We start from the raw sequence: 21991 nt of genomic DNA, 5'->3' as shown, positions 1-21991 counted from the left end.
AACAATAAACTCCCCATACAAATAAGAAGATAGTTTCCATCTGATTAAAATGCCTTCCCTTGCTAATTGCTAAGAATACCATTTTCTTGTCTTTTACAATGGCAGTTTCATTAGTTCTCCAATTATCAAAATATTTCAGTCCTTTCTCTTTCACGACAGAAAGGAAAAGGTCCAATTCCCATCTCCAGCTCAACTTTCAGGGTCCTGCAAAACCAAGTGAGAAACTGGCAGTTATGACTAGCCATGAAAAGTCCTCGGGGCAGAGACCAACTACATGGGTTGCAGAGTCCACCTGCACACCTTCTCTCCCCACATCACCCATGGTCCCTCAGGAGTCTGCTGAATTTTCATAAGTATTACACTACAGACTACATCTGACCGTGGCAACTAGGTACTGCAAGTGCAAAGAGGAGCTGAAATGCTGATAACGCGACAATGCTTAGAAGAGCTGATGCCAGGGGGAGGGAAGGGGGCCACCAGCTGAACTTGCATCACACAAGGAAATAAGTCAGTTGGGTAAAAGCCCCCATATGGCTGCTTGGGAACAGAGAGCTAAAAGGGCTTTCACTGCCTGGAGAACTGCAGATCTCCTCCAGCTTCTCATCTCTGTGCAACTTGGTGCAGAAACATAAAGAAAAAATTCCAAAACCCCACAGTATTTTATTATACAGGAAAAGCAACTAGTCCTTTGTGTGAGTATGTTTTCTGCATTCAAGAATCTCAAAGCACTTAGCTACAGTACTTGCCCTCTATCCACTTAAAGGATGAAAGGCCAGACCCAGCTCACTCAAGGTCAAATAGCAAGTTCAGCAGCAAAAGATGACTAGGACTCAGTTACATCCAAATCCCATTCAACCATTCTACCCATTAGATTGAAGAGACGTTAAACACCCTCATGGCGTCAAGAATGACTAATGCCCTCCCAGGTCAGCCTGTGATAGAGAACTAGAAATTCGCACATCTCCTTCCTCTGCCTCCCACTCCAATATTGTTCCAAAGCTCAGGTGATGAGATTTTCCTAATCAGCAATTAAATAGTTAATGCTTACATTACAGCAGATGGAACAGGAGTTGCTGCAGGGAAGGTATGCAGGGGGAAGGAGGAGAAAAGAGCAAGGAGGAAAAAGGAGGCAGAGAAACAATCCTGAAGGAAAGCAGTTTTCCCACTAAAAGGAGTGATTAGTTGACTAGACAACGTAACCCTTAAGACTTTGTCTAGACTAGGATAAAATGCTATATTGTTGAAGGTGTTTGAGAGGCATAGTGTAGGTAAGGCTCATGGCCTTTGAGCATGTGGTAGCCAAGGTAGAGACTAATTAGGACATGTTCACTAACGCATCTTAATGTTCCGCTTTCAAATCCTTGCCCAAGAACTCAAGGCTATGCAAAGCAAAGGTCTCTGATGTTGTCCTAATGATTATAAAAGCAAAGCTATGACACAGTGCAAAGAAATCAGAATGTCGAGGAATCACTGAAGTCTCACATCCAGCATTTTTCATACACTCATTGAATGACTATGAACATTTGCATCTTAAAATATTCACCAGCGTTTTACTGGACAACCTGCTATGACATTTTTCCTTTAAAAAAATCTAATCAAAGCTCCAAATGCCAATAGGAAAAGAGACCACAGGCTAACAGCCTACACTTGTGAAACTTCTCCTTTTGCTCCAGTGTTTGCTCAGGCAGATTTGGGAAGGAGGGGGTGGGGGGGGAAAGAAGAGAGGTCTAAGAAAAGTGTGCCCAGGGCCTTAGCAACACCATCGTTTTGATAATCCATTACCAGAGTTGTAATTAAAATCAAGTCCCACCTCACTAGGGCAGCCAGATGCATCCACAGAGAACTTGTTCAGAGAGTTGTTACAATAAATACCAGGAGAATTACAAATGTTGTAGCTTCTTCTTAACCCTTCCAGCAGTATTTCAGGAACCGCCTGTCAGTTTGAAAGACTGATCGTTTTTCTCTCAGCTTGTTGCAAGCTCTAGGTGTGCCCCTAACCAAATAGGCTTACCACTTAAAAGCTTAATTGCACCTGTGGCTTAAACCTTATCCCAGACAGCACTGGGGAGCATTTGGATTTGGGCGTTTCAGGTGTGGGACTAGGGCCTGCACTCACAAACAGAGCTAGGCAAGTCAGAATAGGAGCCCCTGGTGAACGCAGGCTGTACACCAGGGAGCAAGGGACGGGGAAGAAAGAACTGCTTTCTCATTTTGACCACATTTATCTGTATTTACTTTCCACAGTTGGGTTTGAGTAATGTCCGCCTCCTTGTTTGTGACTGAGGGCATGTTTCACGGTCTCAGATTTCTTTTCCACAACAAAAAGATCAAAGTTTGAGCCACTTTTGCAACTTAGGTGTTTACAGTGAACTGGTCTAATTGCATGGCAAGCCCTCCCTCCCGATATCAGTCTCACACTGAGCCAAGCTCCTTCATTCCACATGCACCAGGAAGGACTGAGGAGAGAGCCCACGTCTGGTGTGGATTATAACCCACCATCCCTTCTGTCTACTCTTACACAGGAACTGAAATACAATGTGCTAGGGAAGGGTTTAACACGTTCAAGTAAAGACTCGTTCAGGGTCTTTTCTGCAGGGCTGACAAGTCGTTTCCAGGTTGTATTTTTAAAGAGGCTTTCTAAAAAGCAAGAAAACGCTGTGTGAAGAACCACAATGAAAGAGAAGGTGAGTGAAGGGACGTGTAGGTAGTACAGGCTCATAGTGCATCTTATTGCCAAAGGAAACCTGTGCTGCCTTTTCAAAAGTTACTGGTGAAGGAAAGGTAAAGAAATACGGCATAATAGGAGTCCATGCACCTCTTCCACATTCCTAATCTCATTCTGTCTCATGCAAGGACACACAAATTTTCTAGGTCTCAGTTTTGTAAGCTATGAAGTGGAGCTAAATTTTAGGGTTTTGCGAAATTGTTTTAAGTAATAATTGCAAAGCGCACATCTTCAGATGGAAGGTATCATATAAATATTAATGAGCTCTGACTACTGGCAGTATGCATGTCTCTTAGGAATTGCAAGCACCATGAATGGATCAAAGAGGACATGTAGCTCTAAGAGACAGAGTGGTGGGAGTTGGCTCTGTGTTTAACTGTATTTTAAAGTAGATCCTCAAGACTGTTGTGGATATTCCCTATCAAGTTACAGCAGCTTTCAATTAAAATTACATTTTATCCTTAGGCAAAATACCACAGTGTACCTTTTAATGTTAGCAGGGCACATTTTCACTCATGTAGATATTTCTTCTACATACATGCATTACTAGATCTTTGTAAATAGGGGTCAAACCAACTGGGAAATAGGGATTTCACCTTCATTTTCATCTAAATAAATACCCCTTACCTAGTTACAGTACCGAAAAACTTCCTGCTCTACTGGCAATGCCGTGACAAGAAGTAGGATGAGGACATGGCAGCTGTTTGCTTTGCAATGTTCATAGATCAGTCTGGCAGCACTTCAGACATGGAGCCGTCCTTTGAATGAATATGGCAGAAAACGCCGCATGGTAAAGATGCTGCTTCTGTTCTCCTGAGCACTCATCTCCCGAGCACGAGCAGCACAAAACATGGCTACGGACAGGCTTAAGCGACGTCCGAGTCCCTAACCGGGCTCTGAGTGGGTATGTTGGTGCGGTGAGAGGGGCAGCATTGCAGCGTGGCCTCCAGAGCCCCGGGGCCGGCTGCCCTGCTGGGCGGGCACGCTGGGGAGGAGGCTTGCAGCCTCCTCAGGAATGCGGGATGGCCGCAGGCCTCAGGAGTGTTTTCCAAAGAGGTGCTTACATTTGTTTCTCTTAGGGTCCAGCAAACCTGTGCTTTTTTGTTGTTGGGGGTGGTGGTGGGGAATGAGGAAGAGTTGCTTTGTTGGGTTTTTTTAAAAAACATTAGAAGACAACAGGGAGCAGGGACCAAAGATCTTTCTTTCCCTGAGGAAAATTCAGTCTCACCAGCTGCCTTCTTACCTCTTCTCAAGCTGTAAGACTCCATGGCCAGCTTTCTGCCCACTTCTAGGCAGCGAGGGCTTCCTAGATACTTTGTGAGCCTGACACGTGGCCAGCCAGGGGGTCCTCAGCAACTTGCCTCCTTCGTGGGGGCTGAGTTTCATCTCCTCAACAGAGCCAGACCAATGGCCCTCTGTCCTGCTCACCTCAGGCACGCCTCCACAAGCCCTGCTTTCTGCAGTTGCTGCTAAGGCAGTGCTGTAGCTGCCTCCGGTTTTGTCTACACTGGGGCAACTGGGACTGATTGCTTAGTGCTGGCAGCAAGAACAAAAATCAAATAGCATAGGCACACTCGGGGTGGTTGTAATTGTGTCCCTGAGCTGCTCGGAGGGAGTACAGCAATGAAATGGCTTTAAGAATCCTTACCACTTCTTTGGCAAAAGAGAGAGAAATTTGGAAGATGCTCAGGACAGACAACATCTTGATAGCTAGAAAAAAAAAAATTTCCTCCTGGGGTGCCAATAAAAGATGGGATGTTCACAACATAGGGTGAGTGGTGGCCAAAACAATGGTCTAATAACTTGGATCTACTTGCTGTGTTCAGTGCTAAAAGATAAGACAGAAAACATAACTGTGTTTTGATACTCAATAACATAAATCTGGCCACAGTGCCAACAATTTTTAGGCAAGCAACCATGAACCCAAACCAGAGGCATGGGAGGCTAATTTCTTCCCCCAGCCACACCAGGGAATTTTGCACCTCTCTATGAATAATGTTTTTATAGCAAACCCAGGCATCAGTCCTAGCAAATACCTCTGTGTAAACTCTAGCCCAAAAGAATCACTTTGGAAAAGGTCATACCACCTCCTGTTCCCAGAATTAAGTTAATTAGCACTTGTCCCTCTCTGTATAAGGTCAGGGATCCTCCCACAAAGGAGGTACACAACCAGATTGTTAAAAGATGTACATATGCCCTCTTAAGCAAACAGGCTCCTTTGTAGTATCACTAAGATTCCCTCTGGTCATCCCTGTAGAACTCTCAATTGGAAGGGAAGTAGACTGGGAGATTACCGTAACCAGTGCTTTGCCAGGTACGAGGAGCACAGGACAGGTCAATAGGCATGCTGGTATTTTAGTACTAGGTAGCAATCTCTCTCCATCTGGATGACTTTTATCAGGTTCAGCATCAGCGTTTCATGGAGAATTAAATATTTGAACTGTGGAAATGTTTTCTTACTGAATTTGAAAGATTTGCAGTGCATTTTCCCCTCTGACACACTTTGTTTCTTCTTATTCCATCCAGGCATTTGTGCTATATATATTATCAAAGTGTTTCACTTCCCCTCCATGTGACCAGCTATGTGCATTGAGAGAAAGTAAGTCACCAGGTAAGACCTGCTATAAGACCTATATCTGGGTGCAACTGAAGTTTGATCAGCAATGAAGGTCAACATGCTGTTCTGTATTTTCTGTTCACAAAAAAGTTACACAGTTCACTTACTGAAAGAAGGAAAAAGTAGCCTAGCCCATACAGTTCTTGGGCACAGAAACATTGTCATAGGTTGCCTGCCACAGTACGTACTGCTGGTTTACAAGAGTAGTTTAAAAACAGAAACCCAAACCCAAGTGTTTAATTACAGACATGTTCATCCTAATCTAACTCTAACATAGCATAAACTATGTAGGATGCTAAGCCCTACTTCTTAAGCTAGGAGCCTTTCTGACAGACAGCCATGACTGCTTGCTCTGAGCACAGCCTCGAACCTGCTAAGCAAGAAAGGATTACACCAAGGAGGAGAGACCCCAATTCCCCAGGCAGAACGCTGCTATGCAGGCCCATAAAAAAGGGTCCAGAGAGCATTTGTGTCAATTCCCTAAACCACAAACCACAGCTAGCCCTCCCTCTGAAGCACTTGCATGCTGCTCCTTGCAAAGCTGGAGCAAGATATTTTGGCATCCAGATCACCGCCTTTGGGGGCCCACCCATCCCTTTTGGTCTCTTTCCATTCCTTATCGCAGACTTGCAGACCCTCTCCCTGGGCAGCAGCAGAAACTGGGGCATATTTGCCTCCACGTTTGGCACCCTTCTGTTTCACCATCACCCTGTTTCTTCTGACCCAGGGTGCAGCCTACCCACCCTGCTGGATTCTCTGATACCAGGAGTGGGGTAACGTGTAGAGAATCACATCTAAGAAATGTGAAACCGGCAACTCTGGCATTTGAAACAGAATGGGAATTCAGGATACACTTGGCATTTCAGCTTTAAACTTTAAAATAAACGAGGCAAAACTGAACTGTAGCAAAGGAGTGGCTTATGGGCAGCTCAGACTTGTCCCAGACTTTCAAGCCAGTCATTTCCCATAAATACTCATAATTTTGAACATAAGAAAGGGGGAGAAGAGACAAAACAAACTGAGTCAACTGCTTACTGCCTTTCTGATTCAGAGTCCTCAGCAGATGTAAGACAGAAAATTATTCTATGAAAAAGTTCCTTTTTATGTATCTAGGACAGCCCCCAAAATTTTTACCAGAGGGGAAGAAGAGGACAAGAACTAAACTGCGAACTTGTCCGCACCCTAGCAGGAATTCACCCATTTTTCACCTCCCACAGGTATCATTAGCATGCTACTGCAAGCAGAAAAAAAAGCAGCTAAGATCAAACACAAGCTAGTAACAAAGCTCTTCCTCTTGTCATCCTGCGATGGGCCAGAATTTCTGGCTGCAGCTAGTCTTTTCCTGAAAGGCTGGGTTAGTTCAGAGTCCCTTTTAAAAGAAGTGCCACACTATGAACGTGCTACAGCTGCGACACAGAAAGTGCAGAAGGCAGGAAGTCTGACGTTCACACCAACCTCAGCCCCTTCACTCACACCTCTTTTCAAATAGCTTTAGCACATGGAGCCCACATTTTCACATTCTCAGAACTAGCTTTATCTATCACATTGCAAGTTTAAGAGATTTTTTTGAAATTGTACAAGTCCCTCTTTCCACATTCAAAGACTCACTCCACTGAGAGAAACTTTTAAATTGTTTTTATAAACTGTTCTCCTCTCTGATTTTTGCAGTGAGTTGCTACACTCCCTTTTTAAATAATATATATAATTTTTAAAAACTAAAATACGGATTGAAACACCATACCAACTGTTGTCACAGTCCAAAAATGTCCGGATTTTCAAACTTAAGTCCACCGCTGTGTAAAAGGGCCACACACATGTAGGTGTCAATCAGACTCGGTGGCAAAACAGAGGGACCCAGGCTGAGATTTCAGAATGGCACAGAGTTTCCTGGACAGAAAGAAAGTGCCAGTCCTCACCCATCTGGAATAATTTCTGTATTTTTCAATGCAGACTTTTGGAATTTGACCTCAAGAAGCCAGGTGCTTGATTTCTGCATCTCCTGCTTTGCAGTGTTTGGTGACAGAAGCAGGAAGACAGGGAAATAAAGAAAAATGTATTATTTACAAGGCTACACCATAATTATACCTAATATTACCATTGTGACTGTTTTTCCAGGCAAGTCAAGAGTTCTGTTCTGTGCCCAGAAATTCTGTAGCTGATCCTGTGCATTTTTTTTCCATTCTTTTAAAGAAACATTATCTCCATTCCCCTCCTCTCAAGCACCAGGATTAAAATGAAATAACATTCAAAGTATTTGTGGGAAATGGCAAACAAATGGGTAGTAAAGCCTGGAGATTGCTTGGCAGCAGAAAGCCACATGCAGAAATTAGCTATGGCAAGTAACTAAGTGAGGACAACAAAACCCAGCATTGTCCAGCGTTTGGACACTCAGCAAAAGACTGATGATTGAGTGGGAAGAGCCAACCCCACATGATACTGCAAGGTCTCACGTACCATTTTGAATCAGGTAAACTAATATCTCCTGTACCTGTTCTAAACCACATAGTGATACATGGTCTCTGTTTCTACAAAGTCTGCTGGCCGCCCTCTTCGAAGTAGCATCTATCTTGGAGAAGATCTTGTATTTTCTCTCAGTCTCTGAGAAAGGATCCCAAACAAGTGGCAGGGACACACCATTTTGGAAGCTCTTGCATGTTTATCTTTACTGATAAGCCTGCAATCTTTGCTGCAAGCACATCAGCATGTGTCTGCAGCAAAACCTTATTCCAGTGAATGCCTGCCTTGGAACAGGCTTCCTCAGAACTGGGCAATGTGTTTAACCCCTTAGTGGCCAATCTAAAGAGGCTTTGGTGTAGAAGACTTCTTTTTCCTGCTCGAAGATGCATCATGTTTTCATACATCTTTAAAAAACAAGCAAGCCAGCCCTGCTTTGAGACAGCAGCAATGCAGATTATATACCTACACAGATACTATCAGGGGAATTTACCCTAAGAGAGTTCCATCTCCCCAAACAGCCTCTGGTTCTGTGCAGATCAAAAGTATTGTCCATTTAAAATAAAGGGATGCGGCTATCTAAATTGCAGGTTGAACACGTGAAAATTCATTAAGAGGACTTGTTGAAATTATTCTGTCTAACTAATTGGAGACTGTCAGCAGGAGCTGTTTGGATTCCTAGAATTGGAGAATCAACCATAATTCCAAGACATCTGATCCTTTTCTAGTAGGTTGACTAAACCTGCTCATGCAGCTTTGTTAATACTGGAAGTCTCAGTTCACGCACACACATGCATGCCAAGGGCAAATATCCAGAAAGTCGCTAGGGATCTCCCAAAGCTGACATGCCAAGAGCTTGGACAGCCTGAAAATTACAAACAAGTGGCTTTTCTCTGACAGCAGGTTCCATTTATTTCCTCCCACTTGCTCTTTCCCCATCTCCTTCCTACACCCCTGAGTCAACCTTCACCAGGTGAGTTTCAGTTAAGCATGTGCTTTGCCAGAGGTGTTTTTAAATTATGTTTTTAAAAGTTTATTTATAGTACACACGCACAGTGCATGATGCTTTCAGGGCTTCTGGAGACTTCAGCATGTGAGGCGTGACTTTATCAGATGGAAGGAACACGAATTCATCAACTGACCCATAGAAAACCACCTCCCCTGTGTCTATCTGCCTCTGTACTTGAGCTCAAAATTGGAGTGAAAGAAAATAATTTTTGCTCTGTTACCTCCTACCCATTATTCATAACATCCATGATCAACGTACTGGAAATTCCAACCGAAAAATTTTAGAGGAAAGCAACTGATCCCCCCCAGCTGATCTTTTGGCAAAAACAGCAGCCCATGAGACAATGCAATGATTCCATGAACAATTTCCCATTAGGGCAAGAGTCACACAACAGTCCAATAAACAGAACTAGGTGAAACTTGCAGTCAAAGTTCACGTGGTCCAGCACTCCCTGCATCTGGCAAGCAGCAAGTTTCATTAAGCCGTGTTTGTCCTAAATGGTTCTACTTGACCCATGTGACCAGTTTCTCCTTTCTTAAGAAAAGTGTAACATGACCACAAGATCATTACCAAGCAGAAAAGCACATATTTCCAGGAGCAGATCTCTGAGCTCAAGTTCCGACCCTAAAAGATAGTTGTGCTAATGGTTTGGCTTTCCCATCTAAATGCAACACAAGTCAGGTTTTACTGCACCGACCTTTACTATTGTAGAGATCCCACTTTCTGCTTCCTGCTCTGTATCTGGCCTGGGCAGTGAACATCCACTGGACAGGCCTTTCAAATCAAAGGGTATGTTCATGGCTGGTTTTAGGATGAGTTTGACTTTCCCTGTTCTGAAATGACGCAAGTTGCTTAAATATTGTTTCCTCAGCTGCACAGCAAATAAAAACAGAGCAAGTTACTCAGAGTAATGGCTCAGAAACCTCAATATTAGGAGATGGCACACAGGCGTTCTGAGAGGAGAAGAAAAGGATGTGGTAGACAATTTGCTAATGCCCAGAAACTCTCTCTCTGAAAAAGCTAGCTGCACGCCAGAATGCCTCAGGACAGGGCTGAGTCCATTGCTCTTTCCACAAGAGCAGCTTTTTCTAAATAAAGAGGTCTTTACACGCAGGACTTCGGAAACTTAATTCAGATTAACTAAAGTTGTGAATTTAAAGTGAATTAGCTAAACCACATCATATCTCTGTACAGACACACTCATTCGGTATTAAAAGGAACTTTAATTTGGTTTATCTCATTTTACTGAATTAAGAGCATTTTAATTCTAAGAATGCCCAGGCAGGGATTAGTGGGTTGAACAAAGGATTAAGTTACATGCTATGCTGGAGTTGAATGTGGCATAGGAAGTCTCCCCACTTCCATGCTAAAGAACGTTCATTTCCCCCCAACTTAAAGATAAGCTAACTAAAATTATAAATTAAATTTTTCTAATTATCCATGCCTACAAATCTCAAGTTGCCTTAAAAAACCATACCTCTGGCTCTGCATTTGCCTTTTGTTTCAATCTACCAGAGCATATGTGTTGTTTAAAAATGAAAATATCAGAAGGAAAAAGGACATTGATATCATAAAAACTGGGAAAAGACAACAGCACATAAGAAAGATTCATGGCATTACTTCACATACAGAAAAGACAGACACCAGATCCTAGCCACATCTGTGCAACAGTCTGCTTGTGGACCTGGATCTAGATTGGGCCTCCACCATTTCCATGAGCTACTAATCTGACCGCCTAACAGAGAGGAGAGTTCTCAAGTTTTACAGGCGAGATTGTTGTCCTCTTTGTAAGCAACTGGGTATGTTTCCAGCTTACCTAAGCAGTACAGACCCCTAACAGCTTCTTCAAGGGCCATACAACACCACAACTCAGCTAGTTGCGTGGACACAACATTTTTTCATCAAAAGGGCTCGGCAAAAATAATTTCACAGAGGAGAAATGGCAAGTAATGCTAAACTTCTAGCTGCCATTTAGAAAAGAGACTTAACCTCTCCACTTCAGTTTACCTAGGATTGCGGGGAAAGCTTGCGGCAATTCAGAACCATAGACTACAGAAGTCCAGCTAGCATTTGGGAGACTGACCAACTGCTTGAAGTGAGAGCAGTCTGGTAACTGTGGTTACTAAATAGGCTGAACCCAAAAGATCTTCCCCCACAGAATACGTGCTACTTTCCATGCCACCCCTTTTTGAGTAGGAGAGGAAGGAAAAAAGGATAAAGAATTTTTATTATGGATATTAAGTAAACAACACTCTGGCTCCAATGCAATCTTCCACAAGAAGGAAAACCAACTTCTCAAACAAGTCAAGATTGTTAAACAGGAGACAGATGAAAGCATTGCCTCAGAATGCAAGGAAATCCCAGGCTGGCTGGTTGGGAAAGAATTAGCAATACATAATTAAAAAAGCACTCTCCCCTTCCTCGTCCCCGAGGTGAAGACAGGTCCTGCGTAATATTGACTTCTACATCAGCACCAGAGAATGAAGCTATCACTTGAGGTCTTTCTCATTTCTAGCCAGGCCTCTCTTCTTGCTTTCAGTTGCTGGTGGCTATTTCACACCAGTTACCAGCAATGTTCCTATGCGGCAGGACACGCTGTTCGTATGTGCAGCTTGTGATGAAAGACTTAGTCACTGGAGAACACCAGGAGGGAGGGAACTAGATAGTAGTTCTTATCTTGGCTCGCAATAGAGTTCAGTGGTCCCTTACTGGTGGCCTTGATCGAGCCCCAGTGGAGCCAACCCTCCTGCTCTTGTGTTTAGAAGGGAGGAGTAGGGAAGAGCTCAGATCGCACTTTACTGAACAGAGTAAATCCTGTCATTTGGTAATGCCGCCTGGGACACAGTCTCTCAGGATCCTCTCCAGGAAGAGCTACTGAAAGACCAGGAACATCTAATATATTAATCGGGCCTAACACACAGGGAAGACGTGAGACACAGCACGAAGCTATGTACAGTGTAGAAAGACTTCTGTACAGGTAGAGGTAGAAGGGACTGAGAGCAGAGGATGGAGGTATGCAAAATGGAGCACTACAGAAAGACCACACAGGCAAACACAATTTATGCCTTTAGCACAAGAGACAGGGGCTGCTGACAAAAGGCAATTGAGAAAAGCCAGCAGACAATCAAAACTAGCAAACAAAATAAACAGGAGATGTGAATGACAGCTCCCAGAGTGATCGCTGGTCTACAGGCAACGATATCAGTGACACACTATGGAGCAATATCACACCTTGCTATCCCTGTCCCTCCAAAAGTTCGAGACTGGGGACCACTCAAACACAGTGTGCAGTGGTGCAGCTGACCTGTGGAGTTCCGTGGTCCCCAGTTCAAGAGGCAGGGAGACAGCAAGAATGGCTTAAGTGCAAGTATGTTGTATATGATAGAGAATACCCAGCTACACAGGACACTCATGTAAAGGCTAGAAACTCTTCAACCTTAGGGCATAAGCCAACCACTAACTTCCTCTATGGGCAAGTTATTCCATAGTTGTTTGTTTTAGGAGTTCTTGTAGCTTTCCCTCAAGCATCTGGTGTTTGCCTCTCTTGGAGAAAGGATGCCAGACTAGACAGACAGATCATGGCTTCTTTCTGGTATGGCAATTACTGCATTCCACCCTGGAAGGGGGAGAACACACTGGGGAAAGTGAGGAATGTTAGATGGCAAGTTCCAATAGCACACAGCCCCGTTAAATAGCCTTCCCTCTCCATCTGGCCCTGCACAGTCATGCCAGCAGCACGCCAACAGCACACAGCAGCACAGCTTGGCCCTTTGCATTCTCATAGAGTCCTGTTTTCCACTGCAGAATTTGGGAACAAAGCTGAAGAGGTCTCGGCCCTCACCCTGGAAGTCCTCACACATGCAAGAAGCAGGATGTTCCCATGCAAGTAAATGTGCTCCAAAACCAGGGGACAGAGCAGAACTGTGGTCTGCAGCCCAAGCTAATACAAAACACAATATTTAAAAAAAACCCCAGATCTCACTAGACACAATGGTCCCTCAGCATCAGGCTAAATCAGTCGTTGTCCTATAGGATCTGTGCCTTTAGAGCTAAAAAAAAGCAAAACACATCAAAGTTTACCTACAAAACCAATTTCCTGCACTCTTTGAGTAAGCCAACCCACTTCCAGCAGAATGGTAAATACCTGTATCAGCTATGAACTAGGGGCTTGGGATAGCATTTATACTTGAAATGGGCATTTGGCAAGGCCTCTTTCTTCCTCCTCTGGAGCCAGAAGGCTCCCACGCTCCCCAAGACAAGTGTAAGCTGGGGAAACTTAGACCTGCCTTTCTACCTACAAATTCTTCTCTCTGTCGACTTTGGCTCTGTGCCAGTTTACCCTTCAATTCCAGGTCTCCCAATCTATGTGTCAGCAGAAATTGCTAGTAGATGTCTGTCCAGATTAGCTGCCCAGACACTATCTCACTTGTGACCTGCTTCATGGATACCCTTCTTGAAAGCAGCTGCTGCATTTATCCACTGGAGCCCTCATTTCCTTACTGCCCATCTGCTGCAGGGGAGGCAGAGCCACACAGACAAGACACAAATAACTGACGGGGAAGACCTCGGCACACCAAACAATAAAACCCAGGAAATCCAAAGCCTACACCTACCTAGTGAATTTGTGCTGGTTTTTAAAAGCAGAAGAATGTGGATAAGCAAACACAGATACAGTTGAATGACTTATCTCAGTTTAGACAAGCAGTATCTAAATAATGCTATTTTAACTTATTACTGTAACAAATATGAGAATTGATTTAATAACCTAATGTTGTTTTTGGACAGTAGAGGTCTGCATCAATGGACCGAGACACTAATTGTATTATCTTATCAAATCAGTGTATAATAATAGAACTTCTCTGTGCATTGATGAAACTAGGCTTAGCTCTGCATCAGAAAATAATCCCTGAATGACAGAGAATGAGAGAGTATTTAGCAGGAACTCCTTGTGACTGGGTCCATAGTCGTTATTTTCTTTCCTTTTCAAAATATTACTAAGTATTATCTTTAAGGTATCGCATGACAAGAAATTTCCTCTAATAATCTTTTATTGCTTGCTATTTAACCTCCCTCTATCTTTGTGAGAGGTAGTCAGTATAATTCTCCAAAAGACTTAAGTAAAAGGGAAAGAACTACTGGTGCATATGCAGATCCATTCATTGTAAGCCTACAATAAAGCTTTTTCCATCAAGGTACAAGCAAAATGACTTGCTGACATTAACTGGCAAGTACTTTGCATTCATATGGTATCTTTCATCTACAGACTTCAAAGCATCTGAAAGGAGGCAGGCAGGCGTTGTTTCTTCATCCGTCCAAGGAAGAAGCTGAAGCAGAAAGTGGCAAGGTCTCCTAGAGAAGGTAAAACCATTAGCAGAAATCCAAATTAACTGATTCCCAGTCCTTAAAAATGAACTACTTTGCTCCCCGTACAAATTACACGTGCACCAGAGAGCAGAACCACCACTCACCCACACCCCTCTGAAAATTGCTAGGGATTCTTTCAGAATTTAAATTTCATTCATGAGAAACTAAACAAACACGGAACACAAGAATACTCTTCTACACACAGGGAAATGATGGGGATCTGAAACCAATCCAAATCTTAAGTTCTGTAGTGCTCCGAGGAGGAGTGCTCCTTGAGTGAACCTGCAGAAGCCCAGGTCCTCATTCATGAGGAGAGGAAGGGAAATCCTGCTACATAATCTAGCAAGTGTTTAAATAAACCTGTTCAGCTGAAGATCTCTCCTCTCCAGAGAAAAACTAGAACTGTAAGAAAGGTTATGGAAATAATTTTTAAAATGCCATCTTAAAGAGAGTAAGCCTTGTTTCAGCTCTTCACATTATTCTTATAACTGAGGAAATGCTGACTGCCTAGAGCACTCAAATGGTCAGAAGTTCCTTTTAAACATAAATAGGGAAAAAAATCCCTCCACAGTGCTATTTTAAAAGAAGTGTATGGATTCCTGTAAGTTTGAAAACAACAAACAAATGATGCTGAGGCAATCTCTGCAGCAAGCAGTCTTTTAGCATTGGTCAAAGAGACTGCAATAGAAATATTTAAAAATGCACTCTCTAGTTATGAGATCTCTCATGGCCGGTGGAGGCGGATAACATTAGAGGCCACTAAATCCTGAAGTTTATTTTTCTTAAAGTTTTCACTTCAAATAAAGCTTTGTTTTAAAATCTATGGGGCCAACTGTTAGGGCATTGAGGTCCTGGTTATTAGCCAGCTAGAGCCCATGAATTATGTTTAGTGAGAAGTTTATTGGCTCCGTAAACACCACTCCAGTTCCCCTCACCCCTGAACTGTGGAAACCAAACCAAGAGATATTCAATGCCATGTTACCGCTAGCACCAGAGCAACCATTATCTGATTACAGGCATTTTATTTTTTGTAAGGAATTTGCTATTGCATCATTTAATACACGGAAGTCTTTAAATTTACCAAAGCAACACACAAAGAGTAAGTAACTGTTCGGTCCTGTTTACCATCTTCTGGAGCAGGAATATTTGTTTCCATCTCGTAGCTTTCCGAGTCCAAGCACTACAGAAATGCAGTCCCTCAAACTCTTAGTAAGGCAGGCGTCTGGCAAGGAATTTAAAACACTAACAAGATTAGAGTGGGCAACCACAGGAGCTTTCTGATAAAACCATCCTGTGGAGCCAGGGCAAAGTACAGGACAGTTAGAAGCTGCATTTGTTTCCTCTTACTGCCACTTTGTCTCAAGGAGACTCATAAAGACGGGGTCCGTTCTGTGTTCTGAGAGTAGGTGGCTAGAGGTCAGACTTAGTCTGGTCAGACTTAGATGTTGCTCTTTTTAAGTTACACAGTGAAGAACAACTGACACCACTATGACTTAATGGGAGAGCTGGCTACAGCTCAGACACAGTCCAGGTAAGATGCACATGCATGCCCAAAATGGAGCTAGGGCAGACTGATGTGGCATTAGCACTGCCTAGCCTTACACCCATTTGTGCACAGCACCAGGAACCCAGAACCGAAACAGAAGGTAGGCATCTCCAGAACAAGCAAGACTGACATGTAGCTGTGCAAATCCAGAAGCAACTTCTACTTGCATGGCTGGCTTTGTCCTGGGCACAAAGCTGTTTTATCTGGTTACCTTTCACTGCCACGAGCTAAAGCCTCACAAACAGAGAGTAAGTAATGATCAGTCAGTGTGCAGTAACTTGTTTGTGTGCTTGTTGTTCCAGTTCTCTGGAATAGCTAAAATATACCAGAAGGCTGTACAGGGACCGTGTCAGTCCTTGAGGCAAGGAAAGTTAATTTAGTTGGAAGAGTAAGGATGCAAAAAAGAGTGCTGTAATAACAGTAGTCTGTTCTGGTAGCAAAGTAAACTGGAACTGAAGGAATGTAGGTTCTCCTCCCAGTTCTCTCCATCTGTCACACCACCTTGGCTGAATAATGCATCTCTTCGTGTCTCTGCTTCCTTTCTCACCTTTCGCCTATACTGTCCATTTAGACTGTGACATTCTTCAGGGAAGAGGTTGTGCTTGTACAGCACCCAGTGACAGTCTAAGGGCTCTGCAGTCCCTAAGCCAAACAATGCTTTTATATAAAGACTTTGCTATAGACCAATTTACATAACACCAACTATGAAATCTCGTATTCTCATGTAAATGCTTTTTCTGATGTCCTGAGAATCGCGATGCCAGAATCTGGCCATATGACAAGGAAGAACCTTGGCAGTACGGATCCTTAACGTCCAACCTATCCCACAAGGACATGCCAAGGCCATATCATCACACCCATAACAAAGCACCTCTAGGGAGCAGGCACAGTTAAAATCTTTCCACCCCAGTAGTGGTGAAAGACAAGATACCCTTCTCTTTAAACTTAACCCTCTCCCTTCCAAGGAATGCCTGGAATTTCTACTATTTCCCAGCAGAGACTGGAAGGCAAAGACTTGGCATGGGGCAAGACAGATAAGAGCAGTTGCCTTCTCTACGTTTTGTTAACTCTGCATAATTGCTTAGGGCATGTGATGGTTAGAGAGAGACACATGCACATCTGTCAGAGATAGACTGCAAATCACTAGTATAATTCCAAGCAAACAAAATCTAGTTACAATGTGGCTGTGGTGTATAAAACACCTCTTTAAAACTGCAGTATAATTCAACTGCTGCAGGTTTAATTTACAAAGTAATGATGTAGTTTTCCCTCTCAAAGGCTGCCATTTAGGATCACTAAGACGTTGAATAAAGTCTTTGCTGTCTTCTGGGCACATGGTGAAGGTTGTTTGTTGTTGCAGGCTTCTCTAAGCAAGCCACATTTAAATACCATGTTTTGCAAAAGGGCCCATATTGTCTTGCATGTGAATTCAAGTTCCTTTACCAGTTTAAAATCTGGGTCAGAGCAATTTGGAGTCCTTTCCCAAAACTAATGGTATGTGGGATTTAGAGTTGTAGATATAAGACAACTGGATGAACTGCTATTGTCTGCTCTGCATCATGCACGTACCATCTACAGTTTTCCTGCTAAGCTTTGTTCACATGTACAAGCCACTTCTTCAGCAGTTGCACATTCAGCATACTAATGATATTATTCTTGGTCATCCTGTTAAACTCACAATATAAGTTAAATGCACAGTAGGGGGCCCTGCTGGATTCTCAACAGTTTTTAGATGGCTACAGATTATAGCTGGCCAAGGGTGGAAGTTTTGATAAGCAGTCATGAAGTTGAGAGCTTTTCTATTCAAATAGGATGTTGACTAGTGCTGACTCTCTCTCTGTCACTTCTCTGGTGATAACTAGATTACCCAGATGTGCTATGCTTAGGGCTACATCAGACCACCACTTGGAAACTCCAGTTAGTACTACATACAGCTGCCAAATTGCTTAGCTAAATTTCACACGGGGATCACACAGAACAACTGTGATGGTTGATGTCCTGTTTGTTTCACATTGCCATTCAAGGAGGTACTTTTGGATTACTAATATCTTGTATGGCTTGGGTCTGGCTATTTTAGAGATTATTTATTTCATTGTATCCTGACAGGCAGTTGTTAGCTGGGTCCTAAGCCCTCAGCACACGTCTAAGTCTCTCTGATCTGGAAATTTGGGTGGCGTAATATATGCTCAGGAGTCCCACCCAGAGCTAGGATCCTGCCCAAATTTATTTTGGTGCTTCTTGAAGGAAGAAAGATAGAAAGGAAGGAAAAAAGAAAGAAGCCCAAAACCACAACATAAATTTGCAAGTTAAACTTACTGACAGAACTGACCTGCAAAGTGCAAAACAATAACAGAGAATTATTCACCGTTTCTCATAATATTCCTCCAGGTACAGAATATTGTATTTTCTTAACGCAAGCCACTTTGGAGTGACAATCAATGAAAGACATAAAATACAATAAAAATATTGGGTTTAGGATAAAAATGTGGTTCCTACCTATGGGCTTGTAAAGGAAAACTCTGCCGAGTCTTACACTTCTCATAGGTAAATTCTGAATTTTCATCCCCTTGTTCACAAGCCAGGCAGAATAAAAATATCCACCTACACTAAACCAAAGGGAGCCACTCGTAACCCAGACACAACCACAACAGACATTCTCCACAGTCCTTGGCTTAACAGAACACTGCTTTGTGGTTATACCCACCACTAGGATTTCATCTTGCAAGTTCTAGCATGTTTAATTTATTCCAGGTCGTACATCAAATATAATATTAAAATTTAAGATCGCGTTTGAGATTGAGACTTTCTTTTGCAGTGCGAGTAGAAAGAACACAGTTGGGACTGCGGGTGCATGAGCATATTAATACATAAACACAAACTTGTAGCCATCACTCAAGAAAAACAATTGGTCTTTAAGAGGGGAAAAAAGTTGTAAAAAGAATCAATTCCATTAAATAGCTCTATAAATCAATTCCACCAAAAATCAATGGGAAACTACATCCACAAGGTGCCAAGTAACTCCCACACATCAGGTGCAACTGTCCGTGACGGTGGCCATGCAGCAGCTCTGCCTGCCGGGGATGCGGACAGCCAAGGGCTGGAGCAAGAACCCCTGCATTGCCCACACTGCCCTCCGGCTCCCTCCTACAGCGCTTTCTGCCCCGCTCGCTAAGGGTGAGCTGCATGCTGAGGCCTGCGGGGAAAGCAACAAACTCACTTCCAAGGCTTGCATATCTGTAGGATGGAGCCAAAAACGGGAGGAGACTCATGCTGCTCCTCACAACAGGCCACGCAGACCCTTGCCTCCAGACGCAGAGGTGGGCAGTCCCTCTTAAAAGACAGCAGAGGAAAACTCACGTTACTTGTTAGAGCCAGGCATCCCACATGCCCAGGTCTGAAATGAAGCACGACTTCGGGATTTTCCAGCAGGCTTTGTGCCACATCAAGTGTCCTTCTCCTCCCACAGGGGAGCTGACTTATGCACAGACACGGGGAAGGTGGTAGAGGAACATTCGGGACGTGGGGCCCAACAGCCACCAGCATGCAATAAGTCACATACTGGTTAAACGAATGACTTGTTTAGGCACAAGTTCATGAGTTCCACATTGTGTCAGTCTTGACTGTGCAGTGACTCCCCAGTGGCTGTGCCAGGCCACTGTCCTCTCACTTTCAAAGTGCAGCTCAGTTGCATTTTCACATTTATAGGCTGTGGATGCCCCTTCAATGACTGGAGAAGCCCTTGGGGCTTTCATTTTGTGCTGGCAGCTCTCAGATTACTTTAGAAACAAACCCCCTGGGGCTTTTGTTCTGTGTGGCAGACCAAAGAGGGCACAGAAGATTCTGGCTTTGTTAAAACCTGCAGAAAAATTCATGTCCTGTGTCTTCCCCTTCATGTGCTCCACGTGTGCTGTCATGTCTCTGGGCCTGTTATAGACACACACTATTTAAGAAATTCAGACATAGCATTTTTGCAATGGAAAAACTTGATGAGTTGGCCTCTGCTGTTCAGCACTAAGTACCAAACCCCATTTTTTCCTGTCATAACTGAACACCAAGCGTAACTGAGTTCACTTATTCCACACAGGAACACTCATGTCTGGTATTATTCACATATATTCAGATTAGAGAAAGAGTGCGTATGTGTGTGTGTGTAATACATAATGATCAATTTAATGAGAAGGCTCAAGACTGTCCATAGCAGGGAACGAGACTATCTACTGCTTCTCCCCAAGGCTCTGTGACCCAACTGCAGGAGGGATCTGATCTGCAAATTGCATCTTAGCTGTTGGGCCTGATCTTAGCAATGAGCACCCTCAACCTACTGATTTCAACAGGATTTGAGAGCATTTGATATCAAACCTTCCCTCAGTCACAAGTTTCCCCTAGACATAAGGGCCCACAGTTCTGGAAAGCCAGACTTTGACATAGGCCGGAGGTTTGAGGTCAAGAACAAGTGGGAACTGTACAACCAGAGGCTTCAGTGTAACCACTGGTATCTAGCAAGACAAAGCAGCAACACATTCAAGCTTGTCTCTTTTGGAATATTCCTTAGAACTTTGTCATATGACTCTTCTGCTCAGAAGAATTAATCAAACATTAAAAAGTATACTAAGGGAAGCGGAAGGACATCGTCAATAGAACAGCCAGAAGATTTTCCTGCAAGTCACAGTACGTGTTCCTCATTTTTCCTGTCCCTAAAAGTATCTGCAATGATACTTTCTTATTTACTGGGATATCAGTTTCATACAAGTCAGGAAAAAAAAGATTTGTGCCAACTGGCCTTCAAGTATTATAATAGGAAGGATGTTTGCAGAGTTTTGAAACACAGATCTTATTCTAAAGAGAGTCTTCATGCACAAACAGATGCTACACCAACACTTGCATGGATGTAACCCTAGACTATTTGGTGACTCTCTGAAGTTCTGGAGTAGCTTACAGTGAAGAAATTACTGTTACATTTATGAAGGACAGCCCAAAACATGGTGCAAAGTTTGTGTGGAAAGAGGCAGAAAAAACAGATAGGAATAGGCACAGCCCAGAGAATGAAGAGGTTACAGTGATATGGCAAATATGTAGAAATGGTTGGAAAAAGCAAGTATATGCACAGCTGAGAATTCTGGAGGAAGCAAAGAATCCAACAGGTTCAACAACCGGAGCATAAATCGAAATAAGCAGACACTATGGATGAAGAGTTGAAGCCAGCACAGAGATCTGAAGTGTCAACTTGCATTTAAAGACTATCATGGTTAAAATCATACACCGAATTGCATAATAGACAAATGAGATTAATTGAAAGATTAGTCTATGGAAATAGAATCGGAGACAGGATTATAAGGAATTTTTTTTTTTAAATCCTGCTCCTAAACTCTTCTATACTCAAGGAAAAAAAACTTAAATCCCATTTCCTGCCACTATAGGGCTAAAAAGTTAACACCATATTTCATAGCAGTTAACATGAAACAGGATTACTGTGCTGACTTGTTCTTAAAGAGCAAATACGTTCTAAAAACTAGATTAGGAAGGAGGTAGATTTCTTTCTGCCAAATCCTCTGACAAGAAGCAGGAGGGAGAAAACATATTTTTCTCTAAGACTTCTGGGGATGAACAGAATTAAAAAGTCTGTTGCCCTCAGTAGAAATGATGTACTCTTCCAATTGGACTTTTTTTGTCCAGTCATTCACTGTAGAGACTGACTTCATATGAATAATTGTGCTTTTCTTTCCTACTCAGAGGAAGTGCTTACACTCTTTTCAATGAAAGCAAAAGAAATGCTTTGTTTATCCCTTAAACATTAAGTTTTTAAAACAAGCCAGAAAGGTCTTATGAAGGCAATCCAATGACCCATCAGAAGGAATAACTTTTTAATGCCAGCCAACGAACTGCTTCCTAAGAAAAAGAAAGATTCAAACCCCTACCCAAGCAGACATCCCAGCCAGGGCCTTCTCTGACACGGTAGTACCGCAGTCTGTCGGGGACTTCACGTCGTCAAAGCCTTTTACAGGGCGAGCACCTAGGCAGCGAGCATGTGACACGCATCCAGCGAGACTCGTAATGTCTTGACTGTTTTCTCTTGAGCCTCTGAACTGTGACCTCAAAGCAAATGAATCCGAGAAGAAAATACATTAATCAGGCATTCACTCAGCCAGGCTCAGGATTTTTAAACCAGGGATCTGAATCAGCTCTATCGCCTCCCACTTCTTTCCTGATACAATTAGTCAGCATCTGCCCCGGCAGCCTACCCGCTGCCTCTCAGAGGGGGGGACAAGCAGCTGCAAC

The 21991-nt window shown here is 43.2% G+C and overlaps 1 protein-coding gene across 1 annotated transcript in view; it reads right to left on the bottom strand.

The window, feature by feature from the left end:
* Nucleotides 1–21991, bottom strand: part of HIC2 (HIC ZBTB transcriptional repressor 2) — a 73607-nt gene that overhangs the window by 40125 nt on the left and 11491 nt on the right. The window contains exon 2 of the mRNA XM_075515973.1: nt 21631–21805. The gene's annotated coding sequence lies outside the window, so the exon portion shown is untranslated. The remainder of the gene's footprint in view (nt 1–21630; nt 21806–21991) is intronic.

This window comes from Mycteria americana, chromosome 13, assembly GCF_035582795.1.
Source record: "Mycteria americana isolate JAX WOST 10 ecotype Jacksonville Zoo and Gardens chromosome 13, USCA_MyAme_1.0, whole genome shotgun sequence".
Lineage (NCBI taxonomy): Eukaryota > Metazoa > Chordata > Aves > Ciconiiformes > Ciconiidae > Mycteria > Mycteria americana.
Note: the sequence above shows the minus strand (reverse complement) of the source record. Positions and strands in the feature narration are given on the sequence as shown.